The sequence below is a fragment of the Hakea prostrata genome, chromosome 7 (genome assembly GCF_041222555.1).
Source record: "Hakea prostrata isolate BN-2017 chromosome 7, UWA_Hpros_2, whole genome shotgun sequence".
NCBI classification, from domain to species: domain Eukaryota; kingdom Viridiplantae; phylum Streptophyta; class Magnoliopsida; order Proteales; family Proteaceae; genus Hakea; species Hakea prostrata.
In genome coordinates this window covers 33410812-33429563 of record NC_142606.1, presented here as the reverse complement: position 1 = coordinate 33429563, position 18752 = coordinate 33410812, and positions in this window count along the sequence as shown.

Below are 18752 nucleotides of genomic sequence, written 5' to 3'. Positions count from 1 at the left end.
CTACTGCCAATCTATGGCATGGGACTCAAATCCATCTTGACATCATAAATCATACTAAACTCTTGTATTTTAAATGTAGACAAAAATTAGGTATGAGTTTTGCTGTAATTATTTTTCATTTGTCAGACAAGTTTCTCTTTTGAGTTGGAAAACGTCCATGGATGCTCATGTTTGATCAAGTCGGACGTTTATTTTCCTAGAACTATTTGAAGTTATCTGATATATTCACCTGGTGATCGATCATGAGTTAGAAATGACCTCTATAGGAAGAGCTTTTTGCATTGGGTATGTTTTTTGTCCCCTCATAAAGGCATCATGTTTACTAGTGTTTTTGAGATTTCTAGTTTGATGGTTTTCTCCTCAGCCTGGGGCTCAAAATATTTAAGGTACTGTCAGTTCTTTCACCTAGCCTGATTGTTGAGAATAAGTTGCCTTCATGGACTGTCAGGTGTATCCTGGTAATCAAACCATGATTTTGCATAATCTAGATATCAACACTAGGAATTTCAGTGGACATTATACCCATTGGATGGCTCTGCTAGTCAACTTCATGCGGCAAACTAGAAGCTATTTCTGCTAGTTCTTTCTGTTTATCCTTGATTTTGCATGGATAATGTGATGCTCATGTGGTCATGGTAACTAACTTGTGTATTCAACAAGCCAAACCTTAAAAAAAAGAGCCACACCATGCTTGGTTAAACTATGCAAAGGGGGAAGCTAGATCATGCTTATTCAAACTTTTGTAGATAGCTTTTTTGATAGGCCCCTTATTACTTGAGATATCAGGAAGACTCAAAACAAGGGCAGGGGGCCACCAAGCATGGGAGTTGGTTTTGCAACAGTCACTGAACATTTGTGAAGCGTGGAGGAGAGAATAAGAAGTTAGTAGTGAGTTGAGTCAGCTATTAGGTCAAGTGTTATGGGTTGTGTTATGGAGTCGGTTATTAGTTAGCTATGAGAATTGTTTGTTTTTCTGGGAAGGGAGAGAGAGAAGAAGGGAGGCATCGAAAAATTTATATTGGGTTTGGGCAAGGAAACTTACAGGGAGTTCTGGCCTCTCATTGTCAGCATTATGTTTCCTTCGAAGTACTGAACTTGGTATTACTCTGTTTTGCTGAATCTATTCTTAATTGGAGTCCTAATTTGTGTGAACAAGAGGCTGGTGAGTGAGTGAAAGGTGTAGATAATATTTCTATAATCCACTACCTTACATCTTTCCTTCTTTTCTTCCTTTTCTAAGTTACTCACCAGATCTAAGAGTCTTCAGTTTTTCTTCGAACGACTTGGTTTTCGTCAAAGTAAGGTAGATCCAAGTTGATTTTTCCGTGTGTTAATAGAATCATTATTTGGAGGAAGACAAAGACAATTGAGGCTTATCAAGTGAATTGACGATCTTGAATGCAAAAGGAAACTTGAATGGAGAGATGTCCTTCTTCCCATGGAAGAGAAAATGTGTTTATTGGTCGTAAACTTTTGGGAATCAAACAATGATATCAAACCAGTTTATATTTTCTTTTTTGTGACATGTTGCTCTCCTGAGTTTGTTTTGATCTAGTTACATGGTCAAACACCCAACAACACTATGTGATTCTCCTTGCCTTCCTCCCTGTTTATGAAGAAACAGAAGACTGAAGTTTTCTTTTCCTCAATCACACATGTATTTTGTGTTTTTTTTACTCACTCATGGAAATATGTTGCGATTTTCTTGATCAAAGGTTATTCTGAACTTAACAAAAATTCCTATATTAGCCATCATCATGATTCATGAATGAGATCATATAAATATTTAGTAGGATATACTGTAATAGGTGCATGTCAACGCACCAAAGCATGAAACTTCGCTTCAAAGTTTGTAATAATATTACAAAAGTAAATCCTTATAGAAATACATAAACATGATATATGGATATCTGATAATCATGCCACAGTCTACTTACAGAGATAGGTTTTGGTATACTTAGGTTCATGATCAAAGAACAGTGATTGCACAAATGAAGCACCAAAGATCTACTCTTTCAAAGCCAGGAAAACCTACCAATCCTCTAGTTGTTATGGTGATCTCCCAGTCACCAAGAACTATTTTTGGATTGAACCTCTATATTAGTAAAAAGGATGTATTTCACTTTCTTTTTTGAGTATCAATGATGTATAACTTTTTTATTTGTGCTCTCACTCATGCCTCCTATGTTTTCTTGAAGATCTTATACAAACTGATCTAAACTTCCTAATGATTCCTAGACTAGTCTTGTCACAATTGAGAATATAGACATCTGTTATAAATTTTGATTCATTAAGTAGATATTGTGATAATCCACGTATTGATAATTGAAGAAGGGAAAGTGAAAATCAACTAGAAATTTCAAGAAACAGACATGGTTGAGGGGGAACACTATACCATTTAGTTTTGCAGACTAAAATTTAAGGGACAAATAATGCTTGATTGCATGGTTCTTGCTCTTTGGTCTAGGTGCATGTGATATTACTACACCACCTCCAATGAAATCTAGGATTCTTGAATGTTTTTGCTGTTGATTATCATATTAGCAACTACACTTTCGCAAGCGATGCGTGACCAACACAATTTATTGCATCAAAGCCGATCTAACATCTAACCATGATTAGTTATCCAAGATATGCATTTTGCAACCCCTTGGAATCCATGTCTGGAAATTTTAGACAAATAGATGTGAGAGTGGAGGAATAGCAGGAATTTTCCAAGAAATATTCCTGATCGTCAATACAGAAGGGATATTCCAAGACCATTCTAGGAAAACTATACTCCTCTCAATACAAGAAGGTCAGAAATTCTGATGCGAATTCAACATCAAGGAATTATGAAGTGGCCATTACCAATGATAGCAAAGGTGAACGAGAGGAATCCGAATAGATTCTGTAGATATCACAAGGATCATGGTCATGATACTGATGATTGTAGAATTTTGAAAAACGAAATTGAACGATTAATCAGTCAGGGGAGGTTGGATCAATTTGTTCAAAGGAGAAATGGAGGCAACAGAAGAAATGTTGCTGATCAACCAAGACAATGGAATAATCAAACACCAGCGAGGGAAGACCGATCGAAGGGAGATTTTCAGTACAACTCTCCAGATGAAAATGCTAAACAACAGGAAAATCAGCAAGTTCAACAGAAGCAGTCTCCTGTCATGACCATCTTGGGAAGTTTAGATTTGAATTCAATTTCAAAATCTAAGGCACATGCCGTATGTAAGTGTCTTGTCGAATCTCATGTTATTCCTAGAAGAATCAAAATGATGAAGGAGATAGTCTTCACAGAGGAGGAGATGGAAGGAATTCAGGAACCACATGATGATACCATTGTGGTAGTCACTGAGGTGGCAAACAGAGATATTCACAGGGTTCTAGTCGATACAGGATCTTCTGTGGACATAATGTCTTATGAATCTTTTCAGCGATTGAAGTTGATACAGTCAAGATAAAGCCTTGCGGTACAAGACTATTTGGATTTTTTGGGGAATTTACTTCGGTAGAAGGAACTGTGGAGTTAACAATAAAACTGGGAACACATCCACAAACGGTAACTACGGTTACTAAATTCTTGTTGATAAAAAGTCTGTCAGCATACAATATAATTCTGGGGAGACCAACATTAAATGCTATTGGAGCAGTAGTTTTGACAAGACATTTGAAGGTCAAATTCCCAACTGAAGGAGGTATTGGAGAATGCAAATCTGATCAGAAAACTTCAAGGCAAAGATATACAACCTTTTTGAAGGATTCGAAAGCACAAGGTAAGGCACTTGCTCTTACTGTGGAAGTCATGGATAACAGGGATGAAGAAAAAATTCAAAGAGGTGAACCAGTAGAAAAGCTAGAGAAAATTTGTTTCGATTTGGAAAATTCGGAGAAAGGAACTATGATAGGAGCTGATCAGGGCAGTCAGGATAAGGAGCAATTAAAAGAATATCTCCAGCAAAACGCAGATGTCCTCGCTTGGTCAGCACAAGACATGCCGGGTTTAAGCAGAGAAGTAGCGGAGCATTGTCTATGGATAGATAAATCTATCAAGCCAGTGAAACAGAGGCAAAGGAATTTCTCATCAGAAAAGCATGATGCAATTAAAATTGAAGTGGACAAGCTCAGAAAATCTAATTTTATTGAGCAAATTGAATGTCCAAAATGGCTAGCAAATGTGGTAATGGTGAAAAAGCATAATGGAAAATGGCGAATGTGTGTAGATTACACTGATTTGAACAAGGCATGTCCCAAGGATTGCTATCCTTTGCCACGAATTGATCAGTTGATCAATGCTACATCAGGTCAGCAAATGTTGAGCTTTATGGACGCTTATTCTAGTTATAATCAAATTCTTTTGAAGAAGGAGGACCAACCTCATACAACATTCATGACCAATCGGGAAAGCTATTGTTATAAGGTTATGCCTTTTGGGTAAAAAAATGCTGGTGCAACATACCAAAGGGCGATGAACAAGTTGTTTGCTGATCAGATTGGAAGAAATATGGAGGTTTATGTAGACGATCTTCTTGTAAAAAGTCAATTCAGATCTGATCATCTTGCTAATTTAAGGGAGTGATTTGATGTACTAAGGAGAAATGGAATGAGACTCAATCCTGAGAAGTGCGCGTTTGGGGTTTCATCTGGTAAATTCCTTGGTTACATGGTCACGCAGAGGGGTATTGAGGCAAATCCATAAAAAATCAGGGCTATCTTGAATATGACGGCACCTAGCAGTATGAAAGAAATTCAGAGCTTAACAGGAAGAGTTGCAGCATTAAGCAGATTTATATCAAGATCAGGAGATAAATGTGCACCATTCTTCAAGGCGTTGAAAAATCTAAATGCACTCAACGAATTCAAATGGTCAGAGGACTGTCAGAATTCAGTTGAAGAGTTGAAAAAGAGGCTGACCAATCCACTAGTTCTATCTCGACCAAAGCCCGGAGAGAGCTTGCAGATATATCTATCTTCTTCGAAGGCGGCAGTAAGCGCGATATTAATTTGGGAAGACGGTACTGTCCAAAATCCTATCTACTTTGTAAGTCATACATTGTTAGATGCAGAATCTAGATATCCAAAATTTGAAAAGCAGGCTTTAGCCTTAATAGTAGCAGCCAGGAAGCTTATACCTTATTTTCAGGCTCATCCAATTATTGTTCTTACTAACTGGCCCTTAAAGAAAATACTGCATAAGCCTGATCTGGCGGGGAGAATGGTATCATGAGCAGTAAAGTTAACAGAACATGATATAGATTATAAACCCAGAACTGCGATAAATGCACAAGTTTTGGCTGATTTTATTGCTGAAAGTATTTCATCATCGGAGGAAGAAAAAGATTCCAGTGAAGTGTCTTTTGTGTGGACCTTACATGTAGATGGGTCAAGTCATTCTCAGGGATCAGTAGCAGGGGTAATTTTACAAAGTCCGTTCGGATTTGTAATTCAGAATGCACTCCGGTTTAATTTTCATGCTTCAAACAATGAAGCAGAATATGAAGCTCTTATTGTAGGTTTACGACTGGCCAGATCCCTCTGTGTACAAAGCATTGAAGTAAAAAGTGATTCTAAGCTGGTGGTCAGTCAAGTCACAGGAGCGTATGATGCGAAAGATGATCGGATGTTCAGTTATCTTAAAAAAGTATGGCAATGTAAGGAGTGGTTTACACAATTCTCAGTCACAAGGATATCCCAAAATCAAAATAATGAAGCAGATTCTCTGGCAAAATTGGCATCCGCAAAATCTACTTCTATACCGCAAGCTGTATATTATGAAAAGCTAAATATTCCAGCATATTCAGATCCAGAGATAATGGAAATTGATGCAGAGGTATCTTGGATGGATCCTATTATACAGTATCTGAAGGATGCTATTCTTCCTGAAGATAGGGAAAAAGCCAGAACTGTGACAAGAAGAGTTGCCAGGTTTATTCTAAAGAATGAGCTATTATATAAAAGAACAGTTTCTGGGCCACTTTTGAAATGTTTGCGGCCATCTGATGCACTTTAGGCCTTATCAGAGGTCCACGAAGGAATCTGTGGAAGCCACTTAGGTGGGAAAGCTTTGGCTTATAAAATTCTAAGACAAGGATTTTATTGGCCACGCATGCAATCTGAGGCGATTGAGTATGTAAGAAGGTGTCATCAATGTCAAATTCATGCACCAATTTAGAGCCAGCCAGCAGAACAACTAACATAAATTCTTAATCCCCTTCCATTTGCTATGTGGGGTATGGATTTGTTAGGACCATTTCCTGTTACAACTGAAGGGAAAAAGTTCGTAGTGGCCACAATCGATTATTTCACGAAATGGGTAGAAGCAAAAGCCCTGGCAACGACTACCACAAGTCAAATTGAAAAGTTCTTCAGAAATCATGTCATATTCAGATATGGCCTGCCAAAGATTCTACTGATTGATCACGGACCACAATTTGACAATGAAAGATTCAAAGAATTCTGTGCAGACTACCATATTGAATGCAAACACTCATCTGTGGCATACCCTCAATGCAATGGTCAAATTGAGGTAACCAACAGAACACTTCTACAAGGAATAAAAAGGAGGCTGGATGAAGCACATAGCTTGTGGATCGATGAACTACCTCATGTACTGTGGGCGTATAGGACTACGGTTAGGACACCAACAGGAGAAACACCTTTTAGACTAGCATATGGGTCAGAGGCATTGGCTCCAGTGGAGGTTATGGTGGGATCAAACAGATATGAAGGATTTGATCCAGTAGCTAATGAAGAAGGATTGCGAGCATAGAATATCAGAGGAGAACAGCGGCGTATTATAGTGCTCGAGTCAGACCTAAATCTTTCAGAGTGGGAGATTTGGTTTTGAGGAAAAAATCAGCATCAGATCCAAGAAACTGTGGAAAACTTTCTGGCAACCGGGAGGGGCCATATGTGGTGATAAAAATTGTGAGCAGAAACACATATTGGCTGAAAGATGCTCATGGGAGCTGTTTGAAACGACCGTGGAATGTAATTCACCTTAAGAAATATTATTAATAGAAAGGAGATAGGATTTTCTGGTGTTCCTGGAGAAATCATCTTATTAAGCGTGGTCATCTAAAATTTCTTCTTCATTTTAATCCAAAGAACATTTTTGACAAACTAGTCTTCTGATCATGCCATTTCAACGTTGATCCAGGGTCATTCCTTCCGAGGGTGATCCCGACTTTCCGAAGTCAAGCCAAGTGGCCACTTGAAGTGAGCTGATCATGCCATTTCAATGCGTGCGGGATCATTCCCTTCCGAGGGTGATCCCGACTTTCCGCGGAAGGCAGCGCCGGGGGCCGGCCTTACAAGGTCTGATCATGCCTTTTCAATGCTGATTCAAGGTCATTCCTTCTGAGGATGATCCCGGCTTTCCGAAGTCAGGCTCAAGTAGCCAGGCCATCTGAGGCGCGATTATGATAGCTGATCCGGATCATTCCTTCTGAGGATGGTCCCGACTCTTCGTGAGTCAGGATCAAGTAGCCAGCCTTCCGAGGCCTGGTCATGCTTTCGAAGCCTGATCAAGGATCATTCCTTCCGAGGGTGGTCCCGACTCTTTGTGAGTCAGGCTCAAGTAGCCAGCCTTCTGAGGCCTGGTCATGCTTTCCGAAGCTGATCACGGATCATTTCTTCCGAGGATGATCCCGACTTTACGTAAGTCAGGCTCAGGTAGCCAGGTCATGCTAAGCTAATCACGGATCATTCCTTTCGAGGATGATCCCGGATCACTCCTTCGAGGATGATCCCGACTTTCTGAAGTCAGGCTCCAGTAGCCATCTTTCTAAGGCAGCATCTCTCTAAGGGAGCATCACTTTGAGACAACATTTGGATCGAGAACAATGGAATTAATCAATAAAATAACTCAAGGATCAGGTTATATGAAGACTACTTATCGAAGTTCAAAGATTTTCTACAAATCATCATCTCAAAGTATCTGATCAGGTATTAAGGTTTCTATCAAATATTTTCTCTTCAAAAATATCTCAGCAGAAGTCAATGAAGAATACAAGTTTGATCAGAGATATATACATCTAATCAATTATGAGTTGGTCAGAAGATGATAGCCAGCATTATAAAAGATACTATTCTGTCAAAGCCAAAAAGAGCAAAAGAAAGGAAGAAAATTTCATTAATATAAAAGATTGACAAGTTCTAAAACCTCATATGCAGAGGAGGTAAACAAAGAGGGAAAAAGGTAAGTTCATAAACAAAAAGAGTGTATTCTTCAAACTTGTGATTTTGCAGACGGCTCAACATCTGCAACATTACCAGATGGATCAACATCAGTAGTATCATTGGCAGCAGTCTCTTTATCATCTTGAACAAGTGAGTTACCATCACCATTGCTATCTGAATCTCTAGCAGAATGGTCTTGGCCAGAACTGGAAGACTCACTGATATCATTGTCAGAATCATCTTCTGATGAGCAATCAGAGTTGGGGTATCTCAAGTTCCTAAGGTCAAAAAAGGTTCTGGATGGGAGAACTTCTAGAGGTAACAATTTGAAATTTATATCAGGGTGAATCTTGAGGATTTCTGAAAAGATTTGATCAGAGCAATCCTTCACCATATTCTTGCAAAATCCGAGGAATGTTGGATTATCTCCAACTTCCTTCACTGAGGAGGTGACCGAATTTAAGGCAATCTGATTTTCACTTTGTATTCTTTTCTTCTCTACTTCAAATTGTCTTCTCTCTGCTTCTAATCTTCATGCAGTAAAGTTTTGAATTTTAAAGTTTCATCCAAAAGAGCATGAAGACTTTCCTTTTCTTTAGAAACCAAACCAAGGGAAACCTCAAAATTATCTCTTTCTGTTGTCACCTCACTGAGTCTCAATCCCAAACCATCATTCTTATCCTCTAAAGTAGACTTTTCCTGTAAAATTGAGCTGAAAGCTTTCACATGATATTCTTGGGCCAACTCTAAAGTTGTATTCAGCTTTTCAATCTCATTGAACTTTTCCTGAAGTTCATTCTTTTCTTTCTCAATACTTTGTGACCAGATCAAAGCTCTAGTTAGCTTTCCTTTAAAATCCTCTCTTTCATCTATGGCAATCCTGGCCCTGTCAAGGGCATCATTCTTTAACATTTCGAGCTGAAGGAGCTCATTTCTATAATTCAAAATAGCATCTCTCAACATAGAAATCTCTTCATGCAATTCAGCACAATGGTCAGAGCAAAGTTCATAATCAGTGTGCAAACTATCAAGATCATTCATCAAATCAATCTCTCTGAACTCAGCATCTGTTAATTTTCTCTCTAAAGAATCCAATTTTCTCCGAAGATCTTGTACCTCATTGACCAGCTCGAAGTTCCTTTTGATCAAATCATCATTTTCCTGGGATAAAGTTTTTCCCTCTCCAACACTTCAGAAAATGCATTGAAGGCAACCCCAAAACATCTGTAGATCAGTCAACATATATTAAACAATATAAATAATTAGATTAATAGTAAACTAATTCTAAATAGAAGAATGAGAAAAAGGTCTATTTCTTACCCCCACCCATGTGAGTAAAGTTCAAAGTCAGACATTCGAGCAGTTTTTCTCTTGTCACAGGGGATTCTGCCTTTTGTGCCCCACTCTCTGGAAGCCTCCCAATTGCGGCTGGCTGTATGATTTTCTTTCAAAAACCACTCAGGGTGGAAAGGATTTCCAGAGTTAGCAATACTCATGGTATCGTCAGGCTGGTCAGGGACTAGTTGGAGATCAGCTACCTCAAGAATATTCTCAAGATTTACATTTATAGCAACATCATTTGAACCAGTCTGCATGATGATATTTTCTTGGTCTTCATGATCATTCTGAGGATCAATTACCATAAGAGCTTCAGGTGGGGCAGCATTATTTTCTGGCGGAACAGCTTCATGGATTGCCTCAGGAGGAAGAATATTCTGATTATTTTCCTCCAAGGGAGGAGCATCTTGATCATTTTCTTCAAAAGGGGGACATTGGTATCTGGAGCAACAGCATCCAACCTAGGGATGGATAAAGGTAAAACAGAAATGGAGGGTTCATTCACATGGTCCTTGGCAGCAACATCCAAGGGAGAGGCAGGCATATCAACATTTACATCACACAATTGGTCAGCAATTTCCTCAATAATGTCACCTGCAGCATGTATTAATATGTCTTCAGCAATTCTCTTCAGGTGATCAGGAGAATAGTCAAAAAAGTCCTTACCTCGATCTTCATCCTCAACCATCTCTTCTGGGAAGATAGAAGTATCGTGGGGTAAATCAGCTGGTGTGTGTGACAGTAAGCTTTCTCCATTTTCTTCAGCATTGGCCTCGAAAGCAGCGGGAATTTCTTCATTGGTGGCAGCAGGAATTTCTTCATGTGGATTATTTTCTTTAGTGGGGACTTCTGTAGGAGCAGTATGGAATTCTTTTCTTTTCTTCTTCTTCTTTGAGCCAGACGAACCCTGGTCAGAAACTGGACCTGTAGACCTAAGTCTGCATCTCAGTGTATTGGAAGTTCTAGAGGTCCTCGCCTTGGGACCAGGGGTCTTGCTTGCAACAGTTTTCACAATTTGAACATCGATGTTTTCTCTGGCGGAATCTTCTGGCACCTGGTCGGTCTCTTCTCGATCAGGGGAAGTTTCCTTCTTAGTAGGTTTTCTTTTTGAAGGGTGACAGGCAGTGTGTTTCCTTTTCTTGGAGGATTTGGTAACCTTGGGGTCAGATTTCTTTTCTTCTAAAACAATTCTTCGGACGTCAGCAACACTAGGGATCGGACAAGCAACTATTTCTGATGATAAAAAATATATGATGATGAACAAAGATTACAAGAAAAAGGTAATGGGAAAGGAAAGATGGAGATACTGTCGTTACTATCTTTACCTGGAAAAAGGCCATGACTGATGAGACCTGCATCCGTTTTCAACTTGGTTGCATCTATTGGAGTTCCAGTGGGAATCAGACTCCAAGTTTCTCGGTCGTACTCAGTGAGTTCGGGACGCACTTTCAGAGGGGATAAGGATTCCAAGGAATGTAAACACCATCGAGACCGAAAGTTTGGATTCGGAATGGCGCAGAAGAAATATTTTTCCCGCCATTGCTTGTTGTCATGGGGAATGGAGGAATCAATGAAAATTTGGGAGTCTCTTCCCAGTTCATTCAAAATGCAGGTTCTTATGGCAAAATGAAGGTATCCGCGTCCGCGGGATACTTTCAAGGTGTAGTAATTTCTGAAAAGATCAACAGATGGGATGCGATTCATCTTGAGGATAAAGGCGAAAAAAAATAGTAAACTAGTCTCCAACTGTTTGGAGTGAGTTGAGAAGGGCATACATGATAGTAGTCCAATAAAGATTGAACTATGGGGATCAAGGGGATTCTAAAGCTTGAGTCAAGATGATCAAGGTAAATGGTGATAACTCCTGGATCAACTGAGTAGGGACGGTCGGAAGATTCAGGAACCCATATTCTGGCTTCAGAGGGGAAATGGTAACTTTCCAAGTAGGAGTCCAGGTGGGATTTCTTTATTTTGGTGGGATACCACTCGGGACCAGTATATTTTGGGTCCATCTTCTCTCTGGACGTGTTTACAGGAATGTAAGTGACGATGGCTTCATCGTGAGCATATGGAATGGGTTTCTAGTCTGAAGGATTCTGATAAGAGGAGGAAACACCGGATACGTCTTTCATTCGCTCATTGTTTGAAGGCATGGCAGATTGAGCAGAGGTACTAGGTACTGAAGGGTTGGAAGCAGGATCCATGGTGGAGACAGGGAAGGAAGAAGAAGAAAGCCTGAAAGATAAAATTTGAAGAGGAGTGATAAGTAAAATGGTGGATAAGTATGTTTGATATTCTCGAAGGAGGAGAGCAGAGTACGGAAGGGAGCAGGTGACAGTTGACAGATATATATAAAGAATGAAGGAAGATTTCTTGAAAAGAGGGGGAAATACACGATGGTCCAAAATCAATGGTCATTACTTTTCGTAACCGACGTGTGGGATCAATCGGTGAATGTATAAAAATGGCAGTTGAAAAGAATGAGGATAATGTGTGAAAAGGCAAGGGAACAATATGATGGTCATACATGGGAAAAAGACAAAATTTATGATCAAGCGGTGGTAACGTTAAGGAAGATGAAAAGTTATATTTGAAAATTTGTGAAAGGCCTGACAAGAAAGCGATTTCAGTTGGTTTTGAGATACTTTGGAGGCTGAGTACAGCGAGGTAATAATTACGCAAGGCAGTTCAAATATTATATTCAACTATTGCAGAGGACATAATTTTATAAGAGACATGGTCATAAATTAACTTTCAAGTTAATGATGATATGGTGACTTGGCATCAAAGTTTTGAAGAAATCAAGGATTAACTAGGGAAAAGGCGTGATGGCTGAGCAGGGAATATTGGATGATTTTGACAGGAAGGATTAAACCTACTGATCAAAGTCTCATGTAAGTTCAACCTGATCAGTAGGCTTGGGGGCTTATGTTGTGACTAAAGTATCCATTTCCGGTTTACACCGGTCAAACCAATCTTAGTCGGGTTCGATTGAGAGAATAAAGGAAGGATGATCAGTGACGTCCAAAGAGGAGCAATGATCTGACGGCTATGATTGAAAAAGTGTTATAAGCGGGAAAGCTAGTATAAAAGGGAGGAAAGATTTCGTAAGAAGGTAAGTCTCTAGAATCAACCAAACTCTAAACTCACTCTGATTGAACTCCATTACAAGCACTTTAGAAGCTCCAGAGAGCTTTGAAGCAAAAACTTCACCATATTGACTAGATCGTCAGAGATGAGACGCCGATCAAGACGATCGGCTCTGTTTCTTACTGGTATTCTATTTCTTTCAGGAGTGAGAGGTTGATTGATCGAAGAGCAAACCATATCGAATCAGATCTGAGGAGTTCGGTGCGGAAAACTATGGTTCAAGGCGATCGGCAGAAATAGCACCAACAGGCACGACTGTAGGCATCTCTGATCAAGGACCCAAGGGAAGGGAGAACAATAAATAAATGCTGAAAGTAAATTGCAGAAAGTAAATAACAGAGTAATAAAATGAAAGGGAAACCTTAACCAAAGAGAGGCATGACTGTAAGCATCTCTGATCAAGAACCCAGGGGAAGGGAGAAGAATAAATAAATGCTGAAAGTAAATAACAGAGTAATAAAAGGAAAGGGAAACCTTAACCAAAGAGAGGCAGGACTGTAAGCATATTTGATCAAGGACTCAGAGGAAGGGAGAACAATAAATAAATGCTGAAAGTAAATCCTAAATTAAGGATATTGAGGGGTAGATAGAAGCGGGAATGGAGGGGGGAGAGAAGATTATTGAAGAATGTTACTTACTTGCATCTTTGAACTTCAAACAATAAAAAAGAATTTGAACAAACGATTCAAATCTCAACCAACCCTAACAACTAGATCTAGATCTACAATGATCTAGATTTGCAATTGCTAGACCCAGAGAAAAACGAATGTTGAAACTTGAACTTGATCTTGAACTTGAAATTGCATTGCATTACATTACATAGAAAAATTAAACCTAAACATTCAATCTAGGAATTAGAATCTCACAAAAGCAAGCAAAGAAAACTAGAGAAAGCCTAAATAAACTAAAGAGAAAAGAAAGAGTGCTTCTACTAAGCTCTAAAACACATTCCCTCTTGATGGAGTATTCTCTCCTTTTATAGAGTTTACATGGGATATGAATCTTGACAGAATTTGAATCAAACTTGGAGTTCCTATCTAACTTAACCAATTAGGGTTTTTGCGTACTAATCGAACTAGCTTAGAGAGATCAAATGCACAATTCCACCATTGGATTTGAGGATCAAGAAGTCGTGAAGCTCTCATCAAAAATCAGTTTCAATCAGACACCGGATGACCATTCGATGAAGGGTTTGATCGAAATTGAACAGAGACATTCAAAATTGGGATTTTTCCTTCTTCCTTGTATGAATATAATTCTTTTCCCTCTTTTTCTTTCTTTAATCAAATCACAAATAGGAAATAAGATATTGAAGTATGCAAGAACTCTTTTCTCCATCTGGACTCTCTCAATAATATATTTGTAGATTTGATTGATAATTTAAAATCTTAGCCGTAGATCAAATTTGCCTTCTTTATCTCTTAAATATTTCGTAGTTGGCCCATAATCACATCTCTAGCCCATCATGCTCCAGATCAGGCCCATTTTTGCATTTGAGAATTTGAATGGACCTCTTGACGTGTAAAATTGCATGATTCATACCCAAAACTCAAAATATTTGCTTAAATATTGAAAAGTCCTAAAGTCTGCAAAAACAACATAAAACCCAAGGTAGCTCCACTCTAAGTGTGTAAAATGCACGCTTTATGCCCTAAGACTTCACACATAAATTTGCTCATCATGGAGCACATATTTTATCTCGAATCCTCTTGGGCTTTTCATTAGTAAACTTGCTCCGCTTCCTTGTGCATTGCTGGATCCATCGACGAACAAGATCCATCTTTTAATGGATTTAGGGGCTGACTCACTAGCCTCATGTTTGGGCTGCGGTGAGGGCCTGAGCTTTAATGCTTGGTCGGGGTTTCAACTCTATTTGGTGTTTGCTCAGCTTAATCACCCAGGTCACCCATCTCTTGGCCAAGTTTGGTCAGTGCAGAATCTTTTTCAGAGGTAAATTTGTCATTACTGCAATGGGGTGAGATTGGAAGTATGGATGAAGTTTCCTAGCCGCCGTGACTAGAGTCAATGCTTGTTTATGCACCTCTAGATAACAAGCCTTTTCCTCGTTCAAGACATGACTTATATAGTAGATTGGATTTTGTATCTTATCTTCTTCTTGAACGAGTACCGCGCTCACTGCGATCGATGATGTAGCTAAATATATCTGTAATTATTTTTTATTGATAGGCCTCACAATCAATGGGGACGTGAGAGTTTCTGCTTCAGTTCTTTGAAAGCATCCTAGCACTCTTGATTCCAAATTTCGTTTTTCTGATTAGCCATTTGTTTCAAAGCTTTAAAGAAGGGTAAACATTTTCCCCCTGATCGGGAAATAAATCTATTCAATGCTGCTACTCGACCAGTCAAGCACTGGACTTCTCTGATGTTTCTTGGCGGTTTCATGTCCAAGATAGCCTTTATTTTTTCTGGATTGGCTTCAATTCCCCTCAGGGATTCCATGAAACCAAGAAATTTTCCAGATGATACTCCAAAGGCACATTTGTTAGGATTAAGTTTCATCCTATACTTCCAAAGTACCCCAAATACTTCTACTAGGTCAACAAGGTGGTCTTTCTTTGAGATGCTCTTCACAAGCATGTCATCTACATACACTTCCATATTTCTGCCAATTTGATTAGCAAAGATTTTATTCACCACTCTTTAAAAGGTTGCTCCCACATTTTTTAGACCGAATGGCATCACCTTATAGTAATAACTATCCCTATCAGTCATGAAAGTTGTGTGCTTTTCATCATCCGGATGCATTAGGATTTGATTGTACCTAGAGTAAGCATCCATAAAACTGAGCATTTCATGTCTAGCAGTTGCATCTATTAGTAGATTGATTCTCGGCAGAGGGTAACAATCTTTAGGACAAGCTTTGTTGAGGCCTGTGTAGTCTGTACACATTCGTCACTTTCCATTTGCTTTTTTGATCATCACCACATTGGCCAACCATGTTGGGTGGTCAGTTCGCTTTATAAGACCAGATTGCTTCAACTTTTGTACCTCTGTCCGGATGGCCTCGTGTTTCTCAATGGAGAAATTCCTCCTATTCTGTATAACTGGAATTGCTTGCCGATCTATACATCATTTGCGCTTGGCCACATCCCTTTCGATCCTTGGCATATCATTTATCGACCACGCGAACACATCAACATTATGCTCTAAGAAGTGAGTGAGCTTGGATTTGAAATTTGTTTCTTGTTCTGATCCAATCATGGTTCCTTGCATTTCTTAATCAGGGTTTAAACAGATCCTTTCAAGCTTTTCCTGTGAAACCCAGCCTTAACCTTAACCCGGAAACCCTGTTGTTTGTAGGTCCAACGAACCCAAGTAAGGCAAGAAATCAACTTTGGGCCATTTCAGTAGAAGACTTGATGGCTGGATTTGAATCCTTGAGTGTTGATGTTAGTGTTCCATTTATGGAACTGCACCCTAATGAAGATTGGATTAGTTGATGGACTTGGAGTGCTCTCTGTATTGGTTCGAAGGCATTTCTACCTACTAGGTATGTCACTTTAGGTGTGTGCAAAACCCCTTGATGTTTGGACTTGATCTGAGCCTTCAATTCCCTGTCTTGAAGTTGCTGTTCTGATTGGTCGACTCATTGGTCGACTGGACCAGTCGACCAATCAATCGACCAATTGAGTATGTTTTTTGAAAATTAGGTCTGGGCTACTCTATTTAAGTCTAATCTTGGGAATATTCCGCATCATCTGCCTCCAAAGCCTCTGGAACGAGTTAGAACCCTATTCTAATCAATTCCCTTGCATCCTTGGTTGATATCTTGCAAGAACTCAAGCAATCTTCATCCTCCTACATCAAAGGTATGTGTATGATCTCTTTCCTCTCTATCTCTGATTTTCTTTTCTTGAATCTGTTCTTGATTGAGATCAGGAAGATGATGCTGCATTCTTGCAACCATCTATTCCATGATCTCATCATGTTCCTTGAGATCCATGATCATCATCATGATCTCAACCCTTGCTAGTTGAATCCTGGAAACCCTAACCCTTGAAACCCTAACCTTGTGTGGTCATCATGAGAACCTTTGGTAATTCCCATGAGAGGGAAACCTCTTGGGTAAAATTTATATGAACCTAAACTTTATCATTGAATGATTCTTCTTGTTATTTTTTTTTACTAACAATTTACCTTCCTTCATCCGGAACTCTCAACCTTTTCATGAGAGCCAAAAAGGGTGAAACCCTAATTTCTTGGGTAAAGTCAAGAACCCCTATTTTGATCATGTTAGAAGACTCTCACTTTATTTTCTTTACTAGAATTGTAACCTATCAATCTTTAAACCCTTACCCTTGATTTTACTATATTTTTCCTTTCATGATCTATGTTTAACCTAATTAGGTTAACTTTCTGGTTCCTGAGTTGTGATCTGGAAACTTGATTTGATTCATGGTTTGTTGTCCTATATAGACTTAGATGTTTCCATTAAAGTTTCCCCCTTATTTTGTACCCTTTTGAACCACCAAATTCGGATTCATATTCTAAAATTTCTGATTTTTGAAGGCTACTGTCTCTGTTGGTTGTCTCATTGGTCGATTGGGGCAGTAGACCAATCAGTCGACCAATGGGTACAGCAACCCCATTCTTGGTCTGTTATGATTGAATTGTGATCTTTCCTTCTATGTATCTTTCCTAACTCATAGTAAACACTTGTTTAAGACTCTTTTCTTAGGTTTAGTCAAGGTCTTACTTGTTTCTCAAAGTTCCTTTACGAATTAGAAGGTAAGGATAGTTATCTCCTTAACTACATAGATTACATACTCTCTAGTTTCTACTTTACGAAACTATGAGTTGTTTACTGTTTGTACACTTTATATTCTGATGTACTACTGTGAGAACAGTAGCTCTTTATCATGTATCTTTTATTACATAGACTTATGTGAGATTGCTTATTACTATATTGTTTTATGATTTGATCATGACTTTACATTCTCTTTTATATAATAAGTTGCTGATTGTATATGTCATGACTGATCTGAGACTGTGTTTGCTTAAGTTTGGTTTGGAATTGGGAGTTGTCCTTTTGACACTTCTGTCCTTGGACATTATCGAAAATAGTATGGGATGTTTCCCGGGTTGCCCATCAACACTTTCCCGAATCATTGGTTGTCATACCTAGGGCTGTCTAGAGTGTTTGGTTAGGTTGTACCCCTATTATATCAGACCCGATTCGGAAAGGTATTGAGACCGAACGACCCGTTGTAGCAATGGGGACTCGTGGGCGCTCAAGACTGGTAACCAATCCGTGAGAGGACATGGATCACATTGTGGATACTCGAAAGAGGCCATTTATCGGTAGGGTTGCATATGGTTAGACTTGGGCTCACGGGCGCTCAAGACCGGTAACCAACCCATGAGAGGACGTGAGAGCTTCCCGTTTACCATATGTGGATGACCTATAGGGTTGATGAGTCCGTAGTCAAGGACTATTAGGACTCTAGTGGAAAGGATACCAGAAAGGATCGCTAGGGGCGAGGAAGGGAAGTATCTAGACCTGAGTTGATGTAATTGAGTAGATGACTTGCATTGGGCTAGGCTTTTCCCTGACATGCGCCAGTACTTATACCAAATGGTTGTGAGAGAGCGTGTTGACTTAACCTCCGCCATGGTTTGTCTTGAGGGATGCCGGACCCATTACCAACTGGCGTTGTGTGATTGACCTACCCAAAGAAGTATGGTGCTATGACTTAAAGCATGTCTACCATAGAGACCAGCATACATAGAGTTTAGATGCATACATACATTACTTGTTTCATACTGCATTGCATCTTGTTATGGTTTGCTTCCATGTTATTTATGTTGTTATGGATTAACTACCTTACTGAGTTTCTTCGAAACTCATTCCTTTTGTACATTGTTTTGTTAGACTATTCCACAGGTACTGATTACTATGGCGAATAGCACGATGAAGCGCAAGCCGATGAAGCGTACTACACGCAAGGTGTTGGCAACAATCAAGATTACTCTGATGATCCCTCAGTTGATCAAGCTGTGTACTACGATTAAAGACAATGTATACATGGAACGTCTCCAATGGATTGATGAAGTCCACTATTTTGAAG